At 41.9% G+C, this 27,370-nt stretch overlaps 1 long non-coding RNA gene across 1 annotated transcript; it reads right to left on the reverse strand.

Annotated features, from left to right (window-relative positions):
* Positions 1 to 27,370, reverse strand: LOC147823987 (uncharacterized). Its single transcript, XR_015443050.1, has 3 exons — positions 24,215 to 27,370; positions 21,258 to 21,338; positions 1 to 18,959 (listed from the first exon to the last, which is right to left on the reverse strand). It is a non-coding gene; the product is annotated as an uncharacterized LOC147823987 (long non-coding RNA).

The raw sequence follows: 27,370 nt of genomic DNA on the forward strand, positions 1-27,370 counted from the left end.
CCTGCATCAGTCAATCCAGGTGAAAAGAGCAAAAATCATTTCAAGCCACATGCATTATTTCAGTTTCATGACCAACACTAAAGAGATCGCTCAAGATAACAATAAAAAAGACATCAAAACTTCAATAATTTTAGCCAAAGTAGAAAAAACTCAAACACAAAATGAGTCAATGTAAGAAGTAGTAGTTTACCTTTTTTTTTTTAATTGTAAAATCTGACTTTAGCAGAACCATGTAAAATTCTTGAGGGCCTCTGAAGATCTACTGTTAGACTGTCTTGGAAAAGAGGTACCTTTTTAAGGAAGGCACGCTGTAGAGAATGCTTAAGACTGTATTTCATAGTTAGACTTGCATTATATGTATATGTCCCACAGGCATTTTATAATAAATTAGGCACAACAGGAGAACCTGGAACTTTGGCCTGGGTTATGGGGTCACGGGTGTTTCTCTGCTCAGAATGCTCTCTGCAAGAGTGTTGTTAGCCCCTGTAAAGCTCAGGCTAGAAAGACCTCTTCTAGGAGGACTTTTGTGACCCCCACAGCCCCGTTTTCCCTTTTCAAGTGTGTCGACCCCTCCTGGCATGACAGCAGCACACTTTGAACAGACATCTATTATTGCTCTCTTCACTGTCGACCCCAGGGAGATACTGCTTCCACCCCTTGGCTGGCAGTCTTGCATACTGAAAGTCTAAGAACCCATCTCCAACACCCGGACAAGTGCGCAGGTGCATGAATTAAATCACTGGGTGGGACCAGCCTGCCTATGGGAACCAAGCCCAGGCCAAGGGAAGACAAGACATCAGAGAAGAGTCGCCAGCCATTTCATTTGTTAGAACAGGTGGACACAGCTGAAGGTGTGGCTGGATGGGAAGACCAGCAGGAGACTCCACCCAGGCCCCAGGGAGGAGCAGTCATAGCTATCTGCTGTAATCTGCAAGGACATAGGGCTGACTTGATTTGAAAAGCTAGTGATCCTTCTTCTCTGTCTCATGGTGGTGTGGTAGCTGGAGGCTCCCCTGGGAGTCTCCACCAGCAGCTCAAAAGCTGTCCCTTCGCAGAGAGCTCTCCATAAGAAATTGGTGGGGCATGCAGAGAGAGAGAAATCAGCTCCAAGGAAGAAGGAAAGATTGTCAATCACAGAAGGCTTCATGTAAGAGGCTCAAGCTTGACCACCCCAGGCCTCCACAGCATGAGAGAACAAGTCTATATAACAGGCACACACTATTTTCCCACTTCACTGGCAAAGGCTTTCCAGGGCAAATTTTATCTGTCTCTGTGTCTAACGCTAACCATGTGTCCCATGAACATATGAAGAGTGTGGTAAACAGCAGCTTGGAAACCAAATCCAGCCTGACTTTGCCTTTTCTCTGATGAGCCAGTATTGCCCTAATTGACTGCCTTTATAAGAGGCACCTCCCTCTCAAGTTCTCCAGAGCCCTCTCCACTCCCTGATCTTAATTACTTATTTACATTACCTAAATAGCCCTCATAGACATCTGTATTTGCTACTCTTGAAACAAGCTAATAAAACATGGGAAGGATTCTAATATAAAGCAAGGAGGATGAAGGCACGAGCCAGTTGTGATGGTTCATGCCTCTAATCCCAGTACTCTGGGAGGCTGAGACAGAAGGATCTCAATCCGAGCTCAGCTTGGGTGACATAGCAACTGAGCAAGACTCTGTATCAAAATAAAAAACTAACAGGGCTGAAGATGGAGGCTACTGTAAAGGCCCTGGGTTCAATCCCCAGGCTCTCCAACCCTCCCTCCCATCTATCCCCCAAAATAAAGAAGGCATGAAGGTAGAAAGGAGGAAGGAAAAGATTGAAAATTGACATAAGAGGGGCTTCATTAATATGTTTGGGAAAGGTGAGAGGGCACCTGCTACGAGAGAGAGGGATTGTGGTCAGGCAGGAAGTTGAGTCTAATTATAGTACTCTTTTCTGGGCTCAGGACAGGGAGAATCTGACCTTCACCCAGCATTTATCAAAACTATCATTCTCACTACTTCTTGGCAATTTTTGTTTTGTCTGCATACCATCTGTTCTGAAATTAACTTTTAAAATTTTTTGTCTAACCTTAAAAAACCGTAAACCACAACCTAAGAAACAATCAACTCTAAATTCCCAAGTTCCATTTGCTAGTTATACATCTTCTGATACACACTGCAGGTTAAGCATCCCTTATCCAAAATACCTAGAAGTGGAAGTGTTGCAGATTTGGGTTATTGTTTCAGATTTTAGAATATTTGCACTATGAGCGATCTTGGACATCGGGAATAAGTCTAAATATGAAATTCACTTATGTTTCATATATACTTTATATATACAGCCTGAAGGTACTTTTAAACAACGTCCTTAGTGTATCTGCATTTTGACTGTAATCCATTACACAGGATCAAGTGTGGGATTTTCCACTTGCAGCATCATATGGGCACTCAAAAAGTTCTGGATGTGGAGATATTTTAGATTTTGGATTTTCTGATTAGGGACACTGAGTTTGTAAGATGAAAACATTACCAAACCAGGCTATGTTACTACTTGAATTTATTTGTTTTGGGATGAGGTTTCCATATGTTGCCCAGGCTGGTCTGGAACCGCAGTGCTCGAATTCTCCCACCTCAGGCTCCCAAGTGCTGGGACGATGGGCTCCCACCGGCATTCCTGGCTCCACATGAAATTATTGAACCAACTTATCTAGGGATTCAGGTTCCCTATGAGAAGCACTCCTTAGTCTTTCTTTCATCAAAAAACAAAATTTAAACAAGGTCTTCCATCTGAATGAAGCCACTCTTTTGGTTCAGTGTTGATGAAGCAGAGTAGCCTTTTGCAGCATTCTGGGCCTGGGACTTGGAATCTCCTTTAACATTTCATCTCTCAATCCCAACAAGTTGTATTAATTCCTCTCATATGTTTTCCTCAATTCCTTCCAATTGCTCTCTTATTGGCCTGGACCCTATGAGTTCAATGGGCCAGTACTGGAAGCTCAATCTGTCAACAACTCAATGCATTCTGAGTACACTTTGGGGTCAGATTGCTGAGTTCAAAGGTCAGTTCCACCCCACAGCACCTAAGGGATCATAAACTTCTTACTTAGCTTCTCTGTGCCCCAGTTTGTTATCTGGAAAATGAGGATGGTAATGTTACCCATCTGAGAGAGCATTAAGTGATGTCAATGAGTTAATGCATGAAAAACTTTGAACAATTCCTGGCACATGAAAATACACAGTATGTACAAGTTATGATTATATAATTATTATTTATTATTGTGGATCACTAATCTTTTTCAAACATTCCGTTCTTCAAAGATCGCAAGTTTATCATCACCTTCCACTGCTCTTCCCTAGCTCTGCTATCTCTTCCTGCAAGGAGGCCATTGGATTTGCTATCTTTTCTACTTCTACTCTCAGTCTTAGACCATCTCCATTCACTTTACCCAGCTCATAGCACCAGCTTTCAGAGAAATGAACCTCTTAGACCTCAACTCCATCAATCCACCATGGCCTAGGTCACCTTTCTGCTCCTCTGCTCTGAAGAATCCACTATTTCTCTATTTTCTGGCCACTGAAGAACAAGCTTTCTTACAGGCTTCCATGTCCTGCCATATTTAGCATCATGCAGTCGTCATCTGCATCCCCTGGTGTCCTCCTGGCTCACATCACCCCATCACTCCCTCTCTAAGTATCCTCAGATCACCTCTATGCATGTTCCAATCCCCTCCCCGTCCCTGTCCTATTCATACCTCACAAGCCAGTTAAATCTCCATCTCCTCTTGGGAGCCACAGCTTATCATCCCCTTATTACATGACTGAGTTCACCTCTGCATGAAACAAATCTTACTTCCACTGCTGTCCTTAAGATCCAAGAAGTTGGCATAAGGCCCAGACTTACCTATCCCTATTCTCACTCAGTACCTTGTAGTCTGAGAGGTAGGAAAATGATTCACCCAATCACAATCATTTACAGAGGCCATGGATGACTGGCCTAAACTAGCCAGCTGAACCAATAAGATTCCTTCCGGAGGCCACAGTGATTGGTTCACATAACCAATCAGAAGTCCTTCTGGGAAGTCACAGTGATTGATTCAAGTGCCCAGATGCACCAGTCAGAGTCATCTCTAAGGAATTTCTAACTGGAGCAGCAAGAAATCTTTCCTCTGGGAAGGTATCTCAGAATGACCTGGGACAAGGTTCCAGACTTGTGATGACGATGCTCAGGAAAAGAAATGAAGGTCAAAACAGAGAGATTTTAGAATATTGAGTCTCTGGTTCTAGATTTTCCTGCCTCTCCATGATTTAATGTGAAGACAACTCCAGAATCCTTCCAATATGTAATCACCCTGCATTTTTGTTAAAGCTGTCAGAGTTAGTTTATATTTTTAGAAAGTAATCTTATAGCCTGTGCTTCACAGTCCAGCCTTGATTAAATATATATATTTTAACTTTTAGTTGTTCATATATATGAGTCATCCTTCTCTGGATGGGAGAAGATCATCATGTCTCATGGTTTCTGCTTTACACACTATCTTGAGCACAAAGTAGATACTCATTAAATACTTAGGCCCATAGGGTATGTTACAATTGACTGATAGTTCCAGCTGTAAACAGGAGAATTCGAGATATAGAGCTAGCTACAAGAGCACTAGTCACAAATGTGCAATAATTGAGTCACAGAGAATTATGGTTTTCTTAGTAAAGGTTGCTTAAAACAAAAGCCCATTTATCTGCCTTCAGAAGACATTTAATCAATTTACATGAGGGATTTCAAAATTAGTCAGACTGTAATGAACTATGAAATACTGATTAATGCATTTTTGCAGTGTTTGATTAGAAACTTAACATGTATGCTTCCACATTTTTACCATTACAGGATTTATATGTTAATATCTGGTTTCTTACAAATACTAGAATACATATTTTAAATTGCAGAACCAACATATATTTGTGGATAACAATACAGAAACTGTTTTTCTGCTGGGAAATGCTTCTTGAGTCTAAAGAGCTACTTCACTTTTGAGGGGGTAAGGAGTAGTCACCGGATGTGTTCAGTATGGCGTTGGTATTAGTTGTTAAATTATGGGAGTGCTCTCCAGAAATCACTAGGAGAAGGAGTCAGCCCACGTATGTGTCAGTTTTCCATTACTATCACAAATATCTGAGATAGTCAACACATACAGAGAAAAGACTTATTATGACTCACAGCTTTGGAGGTTTCAGTCCATGGTCAGTTGGCTCTGCTGCTTTTGGGCCCATGGTCAAGGAGCACATCCTGGCAGGGAGCAGAGAGTAGAGTAAATTGCTTGCCTCATGGCCATAAAAGGCCAATGAGGCAGAGGAAGAGTAAAGGGTACCACAGCTCCCTTAACGGGAACTGGAAGACCTCTTTCTAGGTCTCACTTCTTAAAGGTTCCACCACCTCCCAATGTCTCCAAACTTAGCATGAAGCCTTTATCACATGGGACTTGGAGGACTTTTGAGATAAAACTATAGAAGCCCATCCCTTCCACCTTGACCCTCTCCTGACAACAACACATTCTCTAAAGAGTAAACAATCCCAATATAAGTAAAGCAGAAGAAGTTTAATTCTTTGTCCAAAATTTGAATGTAGCCCATGGGCCAAGAAATTGTAAAGTTGCAAAAATCCTCTTGAACATGAGGAGGACACAGTTTTACCTTCCTGAGGACATTTCTGAGACTTTTATATCTGCATATTTCACAGAAAAGGCAAGTGAGTTTCTTTTATATAACTGGAATGTCTTTTCTCCTGGCAAGATCAGCAGAATTCAAAACATCAAGCAATGTTGGAATCATGAAAGAGAAAACATGTTGAAATGCAAGAATCCAGATAATTAGAAGAATGATATTCTTTAATTACTAAAATTAATCCATTTGCATAAATGCAGAAGACATCTAAAGAGATGAATTAACCCCCCCCAAAAGGTGTGAAATATAGCTAAATGTAAAGAATTTGAAGATGAATTTCCATAGTAGGTTTGGAAGAACAAAAACATGCTAAGCAGAGCCACAGCTGTGAGATCACTGACAAATGCCCATTGTAAAATATACACTATGGAAATCCCAATACCATAGAGCAAAACGCAAAAATACAAATGTGTTCTCATAAAGAAGATGAGGTCATGTATGTGACTGTGCATGAGTGCCTCTACCAAAAGAAACGTATTTCATGATTATCACAAGTGTAAGCAATTATCTTGCATTTAGATTTTAAACCTCCCATAGAATTTAAAAAATCATTATTTTACAGGACTACCATTATTCTGATTCATTAGCAAGGCATACTTATTAGGGTCTTAAAATAACCAGGATGCTGGACATGTAAAAACGTGTTTCTTGCTGTCATGACAACTAAATAACAACAATAATGCTCACATCCGAATGACTACAGGGAACAAAGTTATTGTGCCTGAATATAGATAAGTTAATTATGGAATCATCAAAAGAACAACAGCTCTGTCAATGCAAAGATGATTCTAAAATAATCAATAATGACAATCTTGTTTGGTAATTGGCTATTTGTTTCCAATAGGAGATCTACCTTTGGTCTGCATGGAAATGCAGCAGCCGCTTCAGCCAGTAGAAGAGGAAAAAAAGGAAAATCTTTCAGTTTAGGGTTGGTGGTTGTCAGTAGCAACAAATAATGGAAAATTGCCATCTGGCTTCTTTTTTAAATGAGATTTGAATAATCAATTTAATAATGGATAGAGCACTTGCTTACAGAAATAATCCATTGTCATTGCTTGGAATAAAAAAAATCTTTGGCACAGGAGACAAAGCAGTGCGGCATGACTATAAGGTAAAGCAAATAAACATCTACGTAGATGTCACAGTTTTTATTTTCACTGCTGACTTTACATAAACTAGAGGATAACTCTTCCTTCTATATGCTTAGCTTTTCACATTCAGTGTTTAATAATTAGGATGAAATCTACAGAGCAGTTGGCTTGCTACAGGCATTCAACTCGGCTGAGAGGTAGTACGAAAGAAGACACACAAATGGTACATTTTTAAAACACATTTTCCCCCATTATCATGTGACATATGGGGGCAGTCCCAATATCAGTGGAACAGAGGAAGTCGGAATGAACCTGGCTCTGTGTGTGTATGTGTGCGTGCGTGTGTGTGTGTGTGTGTGTGTGTGTGTGTCCTGTATACAGCTTCTCCAGAGGAAACGACTATCCAGAAAATGAGAACAAGGTGACACCATGGGTCAAGGTGACTCATTGGTTTATATGATAAAAATGAAAATAGCAGGAAAGGTATTCCTAGTCAAGGCAGAAGGAAAAATGATGACAGCGGGATATGGGTCTTGTGCCACGTCATTATGAAGTTATTTTAAATGAAAAGTGCATGTATAGTATCCAATCCACTTCAAAAAATCCTCGAATCCTTTACTAGAAAAATTTACCATGTGCTCTGAAGGAGAACTAAGGGATGGATTTCAGGCCTGGCCACTTTTTGTAGAAGAGCATTCGGGCTCCAACCCACAGTGTCTGGGGTCTACAGACCTATATGACCTAAGGCTTCTCCTCGCCTTGATTTCCTGGGAACAAGAGGGCCTTAAGGTGAGTGGTCTTGCCAATCCCCGGTCTTTGGATGTTCTTTCCCTGGAGCTTCTCCTCAGAGAAAGTTCCTTGTCACCCTGTGTAGATTTTCTCATTGGACTTTATCATCCTATAAGTTCACTCCTGAGTTTTCAGATTGTTGGTCTCTTCTCACACTCAAATCCCATTACTGTTCCCCTCTACCCTTCCTCCTGTCCAATCTACTTATTCACTCTCCCTGGACCTCCAATGGCTAGGTCCCTGCCTGGGTCATGGTCCTATTAACTCCTTTCATTCAGCAGGGACATGAAAGCTGGTTAACTGTCATTCAGAGATTCCCTTAGGGCCCTATCTTGGTACCAGAGTTAGCAGTGTTTTCTTAACCACAAGGCACTCCCACCCAATTTCTGCCTCCAGTCTCAGCTTAGGCCACAGAGCATTTCACAAAATCTCAGATATGGCTCCATTTTCCTGAACAGCTATGTTGGAACCTGCATTTGAACCCTTTTTCCAGCTGGATCTGGTGAATTCCCTAGCCAGAGCCACAAAGTGACCACACACATTATCCCTGTCCTCCCATGGCCCCCATCCTAAGTCCTGGAGAGAGCAGAGAGATCAGGCTTAATGTCTTTCACCTTCCCACAATGATCTCATCTATTGCCTAGACCTGTACTGGTGTACCACAATGCCAGGATTTGGGCTATAAAGAGAAGACTTGGGAAAATTTCAGATACACTTATATGTTCTCACCATCTTCTACCAGACTCAGTCCAAGCAGAAGATCATAACCTAAAGAGATGTTTCTACATTATATCACCTAAATTTCTTACCTGACCTTCACCCCTTTTCTCTCTCTTTATCCAAATCTCCAAATACTTCCCTCACCCCAGAAGCTCCAATTTCCTCCATCCTATTTGTTCCTTCTGCTCCGCGGCATACTCAGATTCACCTGTCTTGAAATGGAATAAAAAATTTCACTCACCTTCACATCCCAGATGTCAAATAGCCTGGCAGATTCTCAGGTCAGAGAGACACTTGCGCTTCATGTACCTTTCAAAGCCTGAAAGCTCAGAAGGCTGCTTGGGCAACCAGAATGAAATACGAGACTAGAGGCTTAAACAACAGAAATGTATTCCTCATAGCTGTGGAGGCTGGAAGTTCAGGAGCAAGGAGTCAGCACAGTTGCCTCTTCTGAGCCCTCTCTCCTTAGCTGGCAGGTGACCACATCCTCACTGTGTCCCCCAGGGTCTTCCCTCTGTGCACCTGCATCCCTGTGATCTCGCTGTGCATCTTAATTTCTTCTTCTTATGAGGAAAAGAGTCAGGTTGCATTAGGGCTCATTCTAAAGCTTCATTTTAATTGACTCACCTCTCTAAAGGCCTTGTCTGCAAATAGTCAAGTCCTGTAATGCTGGAGTTAAGGCTTGGACATCTGAGTGGGGAAAGAGGTTCACAATTCAGTTAAAAACAACAGGTAAAAATATCCAAAGGCTGTGCATCAAATGAGAAAAAGAGCTACAGGTCACATTCCTAGAGATCAGAGACAGGAAGGGAAGAGAAGGAGAAAGTGGATTCTGAAGGGTACTTGGGGTGTTTCTAGTTAAAGACTGATCCACAGACATCAGTGTGCTGGTTGGACAGATGAGAAAGAGCAGAGAAAATGCTGAGACTCAGCAAGCTATTGTTCAAGACACCTTTATAAAATGAAACTGAGCAGTACTGGACACAAAATCCAGACTGCTGAGGCCTGAGCAGCAAAGATAAGATAGGAAAACAGAGGCCAATGGCACATAGAAGAGGCTTAGAATAAGCTCTGTTAGTTTTCCATCACTGAAACAAGCACCTAAGACAATCCATTTATAAAGAAGAAAGGTTTGTTTGGCTCACAGTTTTGAAAGTCTCCACCAGGGCCAGTTGGCTCCACTGCTTTTAAAACTCTGGTGGCAGGACACAGTGCGCCATGGCAGGATCACATGGTATAGCAAAACTGTTCGTCTTCTGGTTTTAAGCAAAAAGAGAGTGGAAAGAAGAGGCTAGAGTTCCAATATCCTCCTAAAAGGCACACCCACAATACCAGTAAGGCTCCCTTTAGGCTTCTCCTCAAAGTTTTCATCACCTCCCAATGGTGCCCTAATGGGGGCTAAGCCTTTTATCCATGGGCCTTTAAGGGACCTTCCAATATAAACTCTAGCACTAAATGATCAAAAACAAAGAGACCTGTGGAGAGACCCAAGTGGAGGACACAAGAGTTGGGTAAGAAGGGTAATTGTAAAAAAAAAATTAAAGCCCAAACTAATTTTATTATTTTAATTCAAATACTAAAAATCAAAAACATTAGTATACACTTAGAAAATCAAATCAGATTTACCATAATTATCACTGTTATAATAATTATTTATGTATCCAAGATCCTCAGCATGTGTTACAGTTGTCATTTCATGAAAGTACCAGCTCTGCCCAGATTTGTGCTATGAAATGAAAGACAGAAAACTCCACACATATTTTTATATCCATATCATCACTAATGGATTCAAATTAAACCACAGCTCCTACTTAGCTAATGACTTAGCAGGCAATGGAAATGCAAACAGGTTCCTATACTTTAAATGCACTCGTGGTTCTTTCCAAACCCAAGCTAATGTTTTTGTGCAACTCTGCCATGTGAGCCCATGGCACTGGTGGGCACCCAGGGACCCAGTACTCCTGGAAGCCACATTTTCATATGGATTTAGGCTTGTAACCTGTGAACTGGCTTGCTAGGAGTTTAAACCCAGACATCAACTACTAAAATGTCTGAGAAATTAATCAATCTTCCATAAGAGAGTAAATCCTACAAGGAAAATATATCTGGCCACTGTACCTAAGGATGTTTTTTGTACTGTATTCCCAACAGGCAAGAAAGCTCTCCTTAAAGAAGAAAGTTTTTGTTAATGTTGTAGGTACTTTCCAGATTGTAGGCAAAGCGTCCTCTTTGCCTCTAGATCTCCAGCTTGTAGAAGCTGCTTAAAAACTGGTAGCCCCAATGATCTTTCAAGAATCAACAGGCTGATGGGGCATTGCTATAGGAAAGAGTCTGGATATGACTCAGATTTGCAGGTCTGCATGAATTCATTGCCAACTTTCTGTCCTTGGCTCCTTTGGAAATCTAATATCTGCTCTTCAAAAGCAGAAAAGACATTTTCTAGAGATAGGGTACCTACCAACACTTGCCCTCCAAAAACAATATGTAGAGCCAAGTGTGATGGTGCATGTCTATCATCCCAGTGTTTTGGGAGGATATAGCCCAGCCTGGGCAACTTAGCTGGCCATGTAGCTCAGTGAGAAGGCCCTGAGTTTGATCCCCAGCACCACCACCAAATAAAACAAAACAATATACAGAATTGTGAGAGAAAGAAAGGCACAGCATGCCATGGTTTGACAAGGAGAGGGTGATTGACTCAAGATGGGGTGATAAAAATCAACTGCTGTGGCTTGGAGTTATGACACCAACAAAGTTACAATGACATTAGCACAAAGAGAGAGACACAAATCCATTACAAAGATACAATCAAATATTCAAAAAAGCCTGGCATGCTCATTACTTATTCATGCTAATACAAGTATATTAAGAAATCTAAACAGTGTTAGTGCTCAATCACTCACAAACCAAATGAGGTTTTGCATTTATCAGACCCCAGTCATCAGGGCCCAGTATAGCTGTACAAAGGTGGTAATGTGACACAACCAGAGATATTTATATCAGGCTACATGGACTGAGAGATACAGTAGGATTTATTAAACTGAGTAATGCCATCACATTCACAGCACAATAAAAGAAATAACTGTGCAGAAGTCATTTCCCCAGACAATAAGATTTACCTTTGCAATCTCTTAAAGATGTTGTATCTGTTTTCAAAGGGTTGCTGGCAGCATTTCCAACCTTAAATAAACTATTTACAGATTAATTCTTTTCAACAAAGGATGAGGCACCCAAAAGTAGATTTCCTCCTTGAGAGCCAGCAAGACTCTCATCTGCTCTGTTCCTGATGACTCTGAGATCAGCCAAGCTTTTCCATTTCCTCAAGGACTGCTGTCTTTTTCTGATTAAGTAGCACACCCTCAATTTTCAATAAAGAGAAATCCACTTTGGATACTCAAGGACACAGACTTCCACTTCAGATACCTAGAGATACTCAAGGACATGGATTTTTGGGGATACTGAGAGGATAGTTAATAAGATCTACACATTTTACAAGGAGGAGCACAGCACAGAACACAACAGAATATTCTTAAGAAGGGATCAATCTGTAGCATGTAGGTTTCATCACAAGTTTTTGTCTTCTCTACCTAATAGATTTCTGCTACCCTGACTTCTGAGATGTTCCTCTCTCCCTCTATCTCATCATCTTCTTTAGGTGGCTCCTCCTTCTTAGGTTCTTAATGCTATTGTCACACGTGTTTCTATTCTTGTTTCAGGGTGTTCCTTTTCCCCACTTGGTCTCAGTCATGCCCACAGTTTCCAGGACATCCACACCCTGGTGAGTCTCAAAAATATAATGACCCAGACCTCTCTAGAATCTCAAAGCCTCACATTCAGTTGCTCATCCTAGCATCACTACCAAGTGGACTTCAGGCTCTCTTTTGATTCTTCCTCATCAACAACAGTCAGTCCCCTGTGAAGTACCCCCTCCTCTGTACTCTACCCTTCCTGCAAATGCCTTTGAATGAATGGGTACCTAACCCATTTCTCACCCACTGGTACAATCTCAACCTATCTCTTCTGTGCCCAGAGTGAGCATTCCACAGCATACTTGGATCTTGTCAGTGCCCATGAACTCCCTACAGAGTGCAGTCCAGACATTGCCCAGTTCCCACAGTGGTCTTGCTGCTCTCAATAACCATGGGGCCTTGCTGGCATTCAGCCATTTGCGTGAAGCCTCCACCGTAAGTACAGTCTAAGACACACCATTTCCCCATACAGCTCATGCACTCACACCCTTCTTGGGTGCTTGTGTATCTAATGTTTGAGAAGCACTCCTTCTCTTTCCTTTGGGCCCTGGCTCAGAAGCACCTTTTGGGGAAACTACTCAAGTCTGCAGCCTTCCACTTGTGTTCTTCCAGCCCTTTGTGCCCTCTACTGCATGCCTCTCAGTAAGATGTTTATGGGACTCCTCCCAAGTTAGACAGTGAGCCACTGAAGCCCTGGCACTGTGCCTCCCTCCTTCCGGCAGTCCAGGCCATGCCTGATTTCTGGCCCACAGCAGATGCTGTCCTACTCATGGCTAAACTATCCCCTTTCTGTCCTTTTCCCCTCAGTGTGTGAATGCCAGGGTTGGTTATTAAGTCTAGAAGAATTTTGGTGGAGTTCTTGGGGTCTTCTATACAGATGGAATTAAAGCCTAATAAGGTCTTGTTTGGTACCAGGTAGAAGAGAGATCTCTTGACCAACAATCTATATAATAATCAATGCTAATCACTCCAAGAGACACAAGAAGATAGCATCCAACTGCTGCTCTCTGGCAGTTCGAAGCCTAATTTAACAATACTATGAAATGATTTGCAGGGACATAAAAGTTGGCATGCACCAGCAGTGGCCAGTTGAAGGCCACCCACAGGAGTGAGGGGTTGGAAACTATGGGTTAGAATTCTAGTTCTATCACATCCTTGACCTCTGGCCTCAGCATTCTCCTCTGAACATCTCCAGGTGAGGAGATAGCACGGACAGCATCCATGTTATTAGAAGTTGAGCCTCATGTGGACTGTGACCTTATCTTTCCCATGCACCATTCTGTATCCAATGCCTGGCACTTAGTGGGCATCAGTAAACGCAAAAGAGGAATGGAGGAAGAGAGGGAAGGAGGGGGAGAGAAGGGTGTGGAGAGGGCGGAGGGAAGGAGAGAGGAAAGGAAGAATGGGGAAAGGATGAAGGAAGCCAGACAGGTGAAGTGATGGTCTGCCCCTTTCTTGGTTCTTCCTTCATTTTGATGGAATTTATCTTCCTGTAACTGTCTAATATGTAGGAGGTAAATGAGTTCAGAGCTTATATGTCTGAAAATGTCTTTATTCATTCTTTATACGTGAATGATAATTTTGGTAGAGAATTTCAAGATGGACATCATTTTATTTCATAATTTTAATGGCACTGCTACCTTGACTTCTAGCTTCTAGTGTTGGTGAAAAGATGGAAGCCATTCCATCCCCCTACCCCTCCAAACATGTGATCCCTCTCACATACACATGTGTATGCAGTAGTTTAGTTTTCATTATTCATGAGTTTCACAATAATGTATTTAAGTGCAAATTGGTGCTCATTCATTGAGCTGCTTATTCAATATGAAAACTGGTACACAGCAATCATGGGATGGTATCTTGAACTAGTTCCTTGATGACCTCCTTCCTTTCGTTTTCTCTACTGTCTTTTCTTTATTATTCAGATTTTTAATATCCTAAAGAAGTCCTCTAATATTTTTTTAGCCTCTGTCTCCTGTTTTCCATCTTTGTCTTTTTGCTCTACATTCTGGGTTATTTCCCTAAGAATGCCTTCTAGCTCCATAGAGTGGGGAGGAATCAGATCTAACTACTTCTTAAGAAGATTCATCCAATTCTTGAGCTATTGGGGTATTCTGTGGGATAAATTAGTGTCCTCTCAGCTTAGCCTCTCAGCACCTTAGCAATGGGCATCCTTGAGCATCCCAAGTATTTAACTAGTAAACCAATTGTTGTGTACCTTCTAAAAATTCTGTTGCTTCTATTTCATCTACTATTTCCCCATCTCTATGTTTTTAGATATAGTCTTTCCTGTTTTTTCAGAGGGGTTGCAAAGGAGAGACCAAACCTCAATTTTATATTATATATAAAGGGTTCTATACAATATACAAGCTGCCAATATTTTCTTCTACTCTCCACTTGCCTTTTGCCACTCATTCTTTGCAGTGTCTTTCTACATGGAGGACTTGTTTATCTATGTAAGCCTGTAAATCTGTCTACTGAGTTTGAAATCTTGCAAAACTCTAATGAGCAGGACTTTCTTGTTACTGCTCTTTCAGAGGATTGAGGCAGCCTCTGCCATTACTTGTTGTGAATAAACACAGAACTCAGAACGTACACCCATTCCTTCCCTGAGAGCCTTGCTACCACCAATATATGAAGATTAAGCTTGATTGTGTCCACTGGATTAGCTTGGGAGCCACACGGGAGACTGGTGGAACACACCTCTGGGGGTATCTGAGTGGGTCACAGAGGCATGACCTTGGTACTATATCTGGTCCTTTCCTCTCTGGCACTGCTCCCCTGCTCTGCTTCTCAGCTGCTTGAAGTAACCAGCTTTGCCCCACCATGCCCTTCCACCATGATGTTCTTGCCTTGGAGCAGCTGACCATAGACTGAATCCCCTTAAAACATGTGCCTAATTAAACCTCTCCTCTTCTAAGTTATGGATATCAGGTATTGTGTCTAGCAACAGGAAAACTGACTAATATAAGGTCCATTTATAATTCCCAGGACTTCCAGTTGCCCTTTGTGCTTTATCTCTCTGGTCAGAAAGTCAAGGCCTACTTCCCTGAGCAGGGTGTCTCTTTAGTCCTCATATTCAGGGCACCTCCCAAAAAATAACTACATGTTCTTATTTTAGAGGAGCAAAACCTATATACACCTCCCTGCCCAAGTGTATTCACCAGCCATGATCAAGGCCCTGTTCCCACAGGGTATAGTTCCATAGAGCAGCAAAACAGGCTTCCGACACACTCAAACAGGGCTCAGCTTGATGCCATTTATATATAAGCAGTGACTGATAAATCCAGAGCTTCGGATCAGATAAAACTTTGATAAATGGCTTCTTAGTGTGCTGGTAGCAATACCTACTCCTGTCCACTCTGAGCCAATTGCTGCAATCAGCTTCATTTTGTTTAATCAACAGAACAGGCAACAATGCTTGAAAGCCATCACACTGGTGGGAGATGGTAGTGATAATCCCCTCCTGAAGGGTACTGCAACACAGAAAAGTACAAAAACTCATAGTCCTCTTCAGAAACGCCCATGCCTGAGTTAATACCGCTCATCCTCCACCATCTTGGATGCTTGAACAGGAATCTATGTGGCATCACACAATGTACCATAGGTCCCTGGGCCTGTGCACAAATGCTGGGTCCCACTCAGAGCAGTGTCCTACCTGGCTTCAGTCCCACTGTTCCAGGAGCAAGTGACACACCAGCCCTGGCTCTAGCTATATTATAGAGGGAGGTAAAGGCCACTGTCCCCTTCATGTTTGTGAAAGCAACACTCTGCCTTTGTCACATCCACAGCCTTAGGCCCTCAAACCCCTGCCAAACATTTGCAGTGAAGCAGAATCACCAAGATCAAGATGCCATGTTGACCTAGCACAGAGGCTGACGACGTGTGCCAACTCATAGGAGAAAAGGCACTTGAAAAATCAGAAAGGTCTCTAAAGAGCAGGTGAAGGATTCAGGACTATTTAGGTTCCTCAACAGCAGGGGGCAGCTCCAAGCATGAGGCAGCCCACTAGTTACCATCCCTCCAAACCAGGACTTGCATCTCATCTGTTTTGGTCTCTGGACCCAAGAACGAAGACAAGGACAGCTTCCCGGGAGGGAGGCTGTGGAAGAGATGAGATGCACAGACTGCTCATCTCCTGGCCCCACAATAGACATGAACACATATAGAACTAACACAACTGCGTCCAGAGCAGCCCTGGGCCTGAAAAGTTCTCTGAATCTGTGGCTTCCTTTGTAAAAGGAAGAACGTGGTCCAGGCTTAGAGAAAGTGAAATCTGATTTCAGTGTCTAGCTCTGCCACTGATTTGCTGTTCAGCTCTGAGCATGTTAATATACATCTCTGGGCATGGTTCCCTGTCTGTAAAATGAGGATTTGGATCTCAAGGTGTATCCATTCACTCAGTCATTCCAGAATTACTTGCACTGAACTGTTGTTGGCAGTGTTTTAGGTGCTGGTGATGGCGGTGAATGAATGAACTGGGCATAAACTGCACAGGGTCAGCCCAGCACATGGGGACTAAGGAAATAATGGCTGTTATTACTCTTATTGTTGCTAATGAGTTTTGTCACAAAGAGCTACTGGAATGAAAGGATGTTCGGGTATTTTGTAAGTGTAAAGCTTTCTGCAGACTCTAGCTAATATTATTCCTTCTGTGGGCTAAACTAAGAGACAATCACTTGGTTCCCCTCAGCCTCTTTCAGTGTTCCAAGACAGCTGCCGCCAGCTTTGGTGGTATCTCCTGCCCAATGTCACATCACATCCTAGAAATCTGAACAGGCACCAGGGGACATGGGCCTTTCTCTCCAAAGGCCTGGAGGGCCCCTTTTCTTCTGTCTTTCTGTGTAAACACCATACTTTTAAATTATTCGTGCGTGTGTGTGTGTGTGTGTGAGCGTATACAATCATTCTTCAGTGTGTGGGGGTAGAGTTCCAGAAACCCCACAGATACCCAAATCAATGGATGCTAAAATCCCTGATATTAAATGGCATAATATTTCCATAACACACGCATCCTTCTATATGCTTTAAATAATCTCTAGATTACTTATAATAATACAACAAAAATGCAATGGAAATAGTTACTGCACTATATTTTTAGGGAGCAATGACAGGAAAAAAGTGTTCAATACAGATTCAAATTTTAAAAATATTTTTGACTCATAGTTGATTATACTGGGGAATACAGAACCTATAGATATGGAAGCTCCATTGTATGTTTGTACTTTGCTTTAAAAATAAGCAAAGGCCCCAAATAGACCACAAGTCAACATTATTATATTTCTAATTCTTTGTTTTGAATATTAAATTCAACAAAGTGAAATAAATTATTTTCAAAATCAGAAATAAATAGGACTATTGCCTTTTAATAATACCACACTGGGGACCAAGCTTCTAATACATGAACTGAGGGGGACAAACCACACGCAATCCATAGCAGTAACTGATCCTAAGATAGATGTACAGAGAGATAGAGACAGATCTAAGATAACCTACCTAAAATAAAGGCTTTTCAAGGAAGTCCCAAAGGGTTGGGTGATCTACAAAACTAAGACCACCCAATCCTGCTCCCTGAATGGGCTGCAGACAGGAGGAAAAGGAAGAAGGGAAGGGCCTGTTGGTTCTACTGGTTTAACTCCACCAGGTCATCAAGCTATAGGAGTGATCAAAAAATATGAATGTTTAAACTTTAAAAATTTGTTACAGTAAAAGATACATTGCCACTAATCCCCCTCAGAAGGTCCCTTTCCCTTTAAACATAAATCATCCCATCATTTTTTGAAATTTTCTGAGCAGTTCTGAAAGTCCTTTTCCATGAATGTCTTTATAGGATGTGATCAAAAATACAACGAATGCTGCTGCCATCCACCATCCAAAGGAAAGGCAGGCGGGCTTATACAAACATTACGGTGTGTCCTCATCCTTTTCACCTGATCTGGCACTATCTGACTTCTGGCTCTTCCCTCAAATCAAAATGGCCATGAAAGGTAAATATTTTGAATTAAATCAAGACATTGAGGCAGCCACAAGTGTGCAACTAAAGACATTCACAAAAGTGGACTTCCAGAACTGCTTCAGAACGTGGCAAAAACGATGGGCTAAGTGTGTTCAAAATGAAGGAAAGTACTTTGAGGGGGATTAAGGACAATGTGTCTTTTTCTGTAATACAATTTTTAAAAAATTTAAACCGACACTATATTCTTTTTACCACACTGCATGGACAAACCCCAAGCAGAAAGAGCTGTGACAAAGTCAAAGTGGGGCCACTGCCACTGTGAATGGCTGAAGGGTCAAGCTACTTAAAGGGTGACTTCTCCCTTTGGAGAGAAGAACTGTGGTTCTGGGGCCTTTGTCATGCATGGTAAGTGTCTAGGACTAGAAAGGCACGCACCGGGGGAGTTGGGCGGAGAAAGAGAGAACCTGTGTTTCCGCAGAAGTCAGAGGTCAAGTACATGCCAGATCCTGAGGCGACACCAAAGTTCGCCCCTTCTGGCTCCTGTTACAGTGGCCAGCAGAGCACCGTGTTGTGTCTTCTTGCCCTGGCTAGTTGCCCTGCCAATGCCCTTGCAGCATCCACAGACAAACCATCAGATCCTCCGGGAAACTTGCAGGGCGTCCAGCCTCCCCTGAAGGTGGCAGAGGGAACGCAGTCCTTCACCCCACCCCCAATCGCAAAGGTAAAATCAGGATGGAAACCAAAAGACCCATTTTTGTACTTAATTTCCATTGATTAAAAAAATATGTAAATGTAAAGATGTTGACACGATTAAGCCATTATGGTCTATTGTGCAATTATTTCTTTGATAGTTCATGACGGCTCAATTGGAGGCATAATGGACTATTATGCAATGACATCTTTGCTAAGTTTTTTGCTTGCTTTCTTCTTTTCCTTAATTTCTTTCCTTCATCTTTCCTCCTTTAAAAAAAAAAGAGAGAATTTTTCATTTGCAGATCATTGACTTTTTAATGTCAGATTATTTACTCAATAGTCAATAACGATGCCTTTGGATTCATTATGGGCTATCGTGTAAATAGCTAATTGCATTAATTACAGCCTTTTTACAAATGTTTAGTTTGCAGCTCATCACACCCATGGACTGTGTAATTGCTGCTATTGGGGCTGATGGGCAGGCACAGCCCTGGGTGTCTGCCTGGTGACAGGGAGATGTGTGTTGCTTTTGTTCCAACCTGACCAGGTTATAAGCACTAACCACATCTGTGTGTGCATGTGTGTATGTGCGCATGTGTGCAGAGAGGAGCTGCGGGTGTGCACATTTTGCCATTATCTCATTCCATATTTATAAAGATGAGAAATAATTATTCTTATGCAACTGAACACTTTGTTTTGAAAAGCATACTGCTAATTTAAAAGAGGGGGGATGTATAGATTTAAAAATTCACATGTTAAAACATAGTGTGTTCAATGAGGCATTTTTCTTTTGTGGATTATAAACTACTAACTCAAGAATGAATATGATCCTAGAGTGTGCACAGAACAAATTTCCCAGGACCTGGCTGACAGGCCCATGAGGCTCAGTGTCTCATTATAAACAGGGCTTTGTATCTTTAGGATTTTTGTGGGTACAGAGTCTTTTTGGAAATCTATCTTCATATTTTCCCAGTGCCACACTTTCCATGTACATTTGAGGTAAACTGAGACCCAAGAAGGGCAAGAGTTACCCAGAGCCAGCTAGGGTTCCTTATATTTGGGCAGCTGGCTCCTGACATTGGTAACTATTTCCCACTCTTGATACTTCCTCTTGCATGCTCCTTACCTACTTGTTTTCTGAGCCTCAGACTAACCTTCTTTCATAATCCCTTTTTGATTCCCCCACACACCCTGTTTTCTTCTCCAACACCACTGCGTACTTTTCATTGCTTCGTCAGGACAATCCTTGGCCAATTTTTCAGCAAAGATGCAATGTCAGGAATTCAGCAGTTCATATCCAATGGGAGGAAATATTTTGATTGTTCTCTAAAGATGATAAATCAGGACACCTACCAGTAATAGGACTGAGGTTGATATCTTAAGTAAGGGGACACAGAAAGGATGCTCTGCCCCAAACCTCCAAGATCTTCCCCTATAACTATAGCTAACCCTACAGTAGAGGGGGCTCAGATCCTAAATGTCCCCCACTATGGAGCCTCCAAAACATCCATGATCAGCCTGACTCTTTAATCCAGAGACCCCTATGTGTCGATCAAACACATATTGTAGCTCCTACCATTTTTTAAATGTGGTTCTTGGGATTTAACCCAGGCCCTTCACAGACTAGACAAGTGCTTTATCCCTGAGCTTCATCCCCAGCCATTTTTGTTTTAAGACAAGGTTTTCTTAAGTGTCCCAGCTGGTCTTACATTAATAATCCTCCTGCTTCAGCCACCTGAGTAGCTGGGATTATAGATGCACACCACCAAGCCTAGCATCTTCCCAAACCTCACTTAAGGGTGTCATAGAGAAGACTTTTGAACATACCAAAAAAATGGCCATGTTTCCCACATCAAAAAACGAACAAACAAAAAAGCTGGTATTAGATATCAATACAAAAAGCCAACTTCAACTTCCGGATTAGGTACCAAAGACCAATCATGATTCCTTCCAGTCCCCTTCTCTTTCTAGTTCTAGATCTACTGCTCTTGGACAATATGATCTAGTTTTCCATTCTGAGCTACAGCCTGACCCTCAGAAAATAATCCTCATGTGGAGTCCACTGTGCACTGAACAAGAAACCAAATGCAAGTATTAAGAAAACATTTTTCAAATGTACAGTCAAAAATCCAAGGTTTGAGGGAGCTATCTTTGAAATAATTATAACATTTTTAACTGCCCAGAGACCATGGTTATCAAGCATTCTAGAAGCCAAACTTTAAGCTATGCAAGAAAAAATGCCTCCCATGTGCTCCAAAGGGAAATAGGTGTCTAGTTGGCTCAAGGTTCTGGAGGCTGGGATATCCCAGAGCATGATGTTGGCATTAGCTTGTCATCTGCTCAGTGCCTTTTCTCTGCATAATAACATAGCATTGGACATCACACCATGATTCAGAGCAAAAGTGTTAGCATCTCTCTTCCTCTTATTATGCCATGGGGCGGGGGGCTCCCATCCTTATGGATCCTAACTATATATTAACATCTCAGTTTGGAGAATAAGTTTCCGACACACAAATTCCAACCAAAACAGGGTTCCCCATTGCCCATCAAGATGTGGTCCCTTACACTTGCTCAGGAGTGACAAAATGCTGAAGATCCTCAGACCTTTGCAGATCTAACTTTTGGAACTTGTACTCACTCAGTGGGCTGGTAAAATAAAACACAGACAACTGTAACTATTCACATGCATAATACTCCATCTTCACAACATTTTCCTCTTATTATTAACTTTTCAAATATTAATGGTTAGTAACAATTCCAAAATAATTTGAAAGCCGGAAGAAAATAAATATGTACAGCCTAGGAAACAAAAGAGAAAATATACAAAAACTATTTTAAACACAATTATGGAATGCATCATTCAGTGAAAAAGAACTGAAACCATAATGTTAATAAGTGTTTTATCTATTATGTGGTCCTATTTTTTAAATAAAAGGGTACATAAAACTTGCCTCATATCCAGCAACATTAGGTTCTCACATCTATTCAGATTGTTTTACTAAAATTGAGAGATTTGGAAAAAGAGAAAGTGAGGGTTCTTGCTAATTGAAAATGTTCATTGCATTTCTGAGCCTTAGTTGCAAGTATCAGAAACCAATGTCAAAGTAAGTTAAAAATTAGATATTTGAAGAACATCCTGTGAATGCCTCATGGAACCAGGTGCCAAACATGTTTGAGTCTTGGGATTCCTGGCAGACAGAGCATGCAGGACCCTCACATTTTCTGATCGTTACTTCCCTCTCCCTCTCTGTAATAGTGGGTACCATGTCTGACAAACATCCCCAAGTTTCCATTGCTAGAGAGAACAAACTTGTCTCTTTAGTCACCAAATCAAATACTTCCAATTGTCAACCCACCAGTGATCTTATCAGTGGTGCCCAGGAGATCAAAAGAATCACAGCTAGTCACCAGGACCATGTGAATTTCACGTGGAGGTAGAGCTGGAGCAGATCCCAGGAGAGGAGGTAAAGGAGGATAAGGAGAGAAAATAAAAATATGCCATACATATATGCAGGACTTTCACTGGCAGTGATCATGACCATCTTTCAATTATAACAGGTTTAGTTAATCAACAACAATATGGACAATCTAAACTAAGTTCTCAATCAGCAGAGTCTGCTCAGCCTTTGCAATGTGGCCCAATTGGAGAGAGAGGTAAAACATGGCCTCTGATCTCATGAAACATGGAGTCTTAGGTATTAGAAAGAGAGAATGGATTTCATTGTCAGATGTTGTGGCATTGATTGAGGGAGATATCCAAGTAACTGATCTTGGTCAAGAGGGAATAGTGATAACAGATAGTTTGACAAGGAATTTGAATATACTGCTCTCAGGGCAGAGCCATAGGTGACATCCATGGAGAAGAGGTGGCCTATGGATCACCTGGAGTCTTTGATACTGCAAGTGGATCCACCTCCAAGATGAGGCCACATGTCCCCCAGGTGAAAAGGTTCAGTCCCTATATGACTCTTCCAGCAAGTTGTAAATGATGTTTTCTTCCTTGAGACATAGGGTAATTCCTTACGAAATTTCAAAAAAAATGGTACAAGCACACTTGCCCCAGAGAGCAAATATGCTTATGCAAAGGCATTGCCTAGGGCACCTGGGACTCTGCCCTAAGATATCAAGCTGTTTTCTGTACAATCTAGAGATTTGACCTGGGTGAAAATCATCAGCTCCCTATCAGGAACCTGAAAGGGCCTCTTTGTGAAAATCATTCTCCTTGTATACCTTTGGCGAGGGCACTGGGAGTGCACATGGACCTCATTAGAGGAAAAGCCAACACTAGCCAATTGACAGAAAATGGGCAAGTTACTCACATATAATGATTGACAGAATAAATCATTTATTTCAGAGTTCTCTCTAACATCAAGACTCCATAATTTAAACAAGAGCCAATTACCAAACTTTGAATTCCCACACAGATTCAGGAACAACAAAATGAATCATATAATCACAATATTAGAGCTCTAGGAAGATGGAAGCTGAAACTGGTCACAGGACTATCCCAGCCCAACAATTTTTAAACACAATGTGCGGAAATATCATCTGTGACATTTGCCAAAGGCAACCCTTATGGGCCTCCCCAGAAACTGGGGCAGATTCAGAAGCCATGTGCTGGAGCTCCAGGAATCTCATTTTGAGAAACATCATGGCTGCTGCCTAGGAAATGGAGACACTACCATCTTAGTGACTCCTGGAATCATGCAAAGGCTGAGTAGAGCTGGGACTAGAACCCAGGGCTCTGATGCCCAAAGCAGCACCCTGAGCTCAGTATCTGCTTTCTGTAGTGCCAAGATGATTAATGGCTTCAACAACCAGAATATTTTATCTCTAATTTGGATAAGCAGCAATTATTTCCCAGAGGGTGGGGCAAATAGAATATAAGGCAAAAGATAAGGATGTTTTATAAATTGAAAGGGAAGCTTCCAATCCTGTATTAATCCACAGGACTTTGCTCTAAACTAGAAAATTGCATTTACTTTTTTATTTTTTGTCTTTGAAATAGTAGGCATAAAGCAAACAACACAGAAGAAAATCAAATGAAAGCCCAAACCATGTGTTCCAAAAGAAAGAATATTGAGCAAACTTTTAATGCAAATGATCCTGGAACAATTTAATAGCTAAGTGGTCCATGATTTTTCTTAACATATATCCTCATTAAAAAAGAGAGAGGGAGACAGCCTAGAGGGGGAGAGAAAAGAAAGAAGCTAAGAAATACCTTTGAAAACCGAAGAATTCAATGCCATTTCTTTTCCTTTTACTTAATTTTCCAGGTATCTCAGCATGATCTGAATAAATTATGCTGACAATACCATAATATAGATGATAAATCATCAACACAATTTTAGTGATATATTGCATGAAATGTAAATAATAAGCAGCACTGCTAATTGGCTCGCTTCTTAGGAACAAAGCTATGACCGCGTGGTTCTGCTAGTCTGGGTGCTCAGTCATTAAGCATTTCTGCTGGTAAGCTCTTTCTGCTGATCTGGATGGAAAGCACAAGCACACAGACAAACCTTTGTGTGGAAGCACATCCGGCAAGAGCATGTGCCTCAGCAAGACTGTGGGATGAGTCCTGGGCAGTATTTCTGTGTCCTCCCAGAGTGCCAGTGGGCAGTGACTTGCCCTTGCTCCTGAGGGGAAACCATGTTCCCTGTAAAATGCAGCAAGAAAAATCTCCTTAAGTCAGTCAAGTTGCTAAATCTTTCCAAAAACTCTTCTGACTCACTCTGATTTTTTTTTGCTTTGATAATGATTTGATTACAACTTCATTTGACCAGAAACATAAGCTGTTTCTATGTGCTTCTTGTTTTGAAACTACCTTGTTAGCATTCATCATATGTTTATGGAGCTTAAAAATATATTTTCTTTCATTTTCCCAAACAAATCCTTCTGCTTTTTGACAGGGTTGAGCTTCTTATCTACAATGTTCCTGCTGTGTCAAACAATGTCTTAGGAAGAAAATAACCAGAGGTCTGGTGGGCACATTCATTCAGTCACTGGCAATGCCAGACCCAGGGTCTGAGTCCCAGAGGACACAGTGTGAATGCCAGGCACCAGTTTCTCCCAAGGGCAGGCAGGGAGTGAGGGACGGAACATCGACATAAGCAAACTGATTTGACATTGTGTCACGTAAAATAGTACAAGACAAGAAGATACAGTGACAGAGGCTGTAGGAGGGGAGAGGAGGCCTCCAAAAGGAGGTGACATTTGAGTTGGGACCATTTGAGTCTGGGGACCAGAAGAAGCCAGCCATGCAATTAGCTAAGGAAGAGTGCTTTGGACAGAGGGAAAACACATTCCAAGGTCCTGGGGCTGGTGGACCCAGGTGAAGTAGGAAAAGGGTAGAAAGAGTGGTGATGAGGGACTAGGGAATTAGATTTTCAGTGTTGGAAGAATTCTACCACCATGAACTATGTTGCGGAAAGAGAGGTTCCTACCATAGTTTTCATTTCATACACTTTCCATCAGCAGGGCTGAGACTTCTGAGCCATCATGGATACATCTGCCACACCTAGTCTTCTCCTAGCAATTTATCTCCAGGATTCAAGCTTGTCCCTAGAGTGACTTCTTTTAAACTTTATGATCACCAGCACTTATTCTGAATACAAATTCAACTTCCTCATACCAGAAGCAGGGCTCAGTCACCCTTGGCACATTTATAATTCTCCACCACACACATGACTCAAGCTGGTGGCCACAGGTAAGAATGTAGAGCCACCTTTCCGGTCTTGCAAAGTGGGCTCCTTGCTTTCCTGCCGCTTCCTTTAATGAACCGTTCAGGCATTTGCCCGTGAACTTGACATTTCCACGTTCTACTCTTTCATACATACTGCTAGTTGTCATGCTTTTGTCTGACTTTTCACCCCTGCTTTGTGTGACCAGGGATAGTGGACAGCCCTCCTAACGGACTCAGCCTTCCTTTCCCATGAGCTGTAAGTGAAAACCTTTGAACTTGTTTCCTGTTTAGGTGGTGTGTTGAATTCATGCCTTGCATCTAAAGAACCAGGAGCTCTCCCTGACCATATTTTCCCCAAGATGCCAGGCAGACCTCAAGATCGGGTTTCCGCACCAGAGTGATGATCAGGTAGATGTAAACCAGACATGGGTCAGACAAAAAGGCACCTGCTGCTGTAAACAAGTTTTCTGTGTCAAGTTCCTTGGCTACAGATGGGACAACTAGGCATTAGGCCGTGCACCAGGTGAAAAATCATCCTGTAGAAAGCACCCTATAAATATTCACACATCTAGTTCCCTTTCATTTCCTCTTAGGGCAAGGTGGCCAGCACCCTGATACTGGACACCTAATGTATCTGAAAATGTTCCAACCTCAAATCTGTGGGTTTCCTAATAGAAGGTTCACTGCACACAGCCTGGCCAACCCACCATCAGTATGATCTGGCTCAAGTATGATTCCTGGATGATACCACCAAGGACTTGGCCTGGAGGTGTTTTCTGCATTGATTGCCACTTTGGAATAGACACAGAGACCTCTAGCCAAGAACCCACTGACCAGGGGTGAGTATATTTCCCTGGCCTGTTGTTCTTCTCTAAGGTCAGCTAATCCCAGCAGCTGACCGCCCCTCAAAGTATGAAAAGGCAACAGGTGAGGCCTCTGACACCTAAAAGGTGAGCTGTCAATGCTATCCCAGGAGAGCTCCCTTATATGGCACACACTGGAGGCAGCCCTCTTGATGGAGACCTCAGATGGGTAAAGTGCTGCCCCTAAACATTTCTCCTTCAGATAGGCTGGCTGCCCTTTCTCCTCCAAAGATTTACTTAGACACTGGCCTGCACCCCAGAGAAAGCCCCATGGAGTCAACCAGTAGCTGAATCAAAGCAGATTTTAATGTCAAAAACTATCAGGACAGGGACTGTAGCCAAACAGAGGAGTTGCAAGATTTAGCAACTAACTCTCCTTGCTGCTGCCATTTCTACTGCCCCACCCTCCCACGATCAAAATCATTTATTAAGGACTCCATCTGCATAGAGCTCCAATATAAGTCTGAGACACACTGAGTTAATTAGACCGAAGGTCTCCTTAGCAAAAGTGTGAGTCCATCCAAGATAGACAGTGATGAAGCAGACTAGCTAGTTAAGGCAGGCATTAAGCCAAAAGGCAGCATTAAAAGGTATTTGCATTAAATATAAGCAGAAGGGTCAGAAAAGTCTAGTGGGAACAGGAAGAACAATTCTTCCATTTGGGACCCAAACGCTTCGTTATCCAATGGAAAGGTACATGCATTGGATTAAAAATCAAAGGATCATCAATCTTTTATTTATCTTCAACGTCAAGACATATACAAGACTGCTGGTTCAGAAACAAGGGGGCATAGACTCACTTTTCCCTTTTCTTGCCCTCTACAAGTACATAAAACTAAATACTATGGAAAGTACTCAACAAGCTATGACAAAAGGCCTCAATGAGCTAGAAAACAAGACAGTAAATTGCCAAGAAAACTCAGGACTTGAATGAGAGTGTGATGAGTTCTCCAGTTTTTTTTTTTTTAATCTCCCAGTTACTACTAGGTTATCATTCAGAGAAGCCTGAAACCCAGAACTGCTAGCAAACATACACAGAATGCACACACATACTTGTACGTGCATGTCCATGTACAAAAATTAAGCTAAAGATTGTGAAAGGGTAGACCAACAAAGATCTAGTGGAAAGT

The sequence above is a fragment of the Heterocephalus glaber genome, unplaced genomic scaffold, assembly GCF_053883595.1.
Source record: "Heterocephalus glaber isolate CG9 unplaced genomic scaffold, H.glaber_assembly_v1.0 deba00001561, whole genome shotgun sequence".
NCBI classification, from domain to species: Eukaryota; Metazoa; Chordata; class Mammalia; order Rodentia; family Bathyergidae; genus Heterocephalus; species Heterocephalus glaber.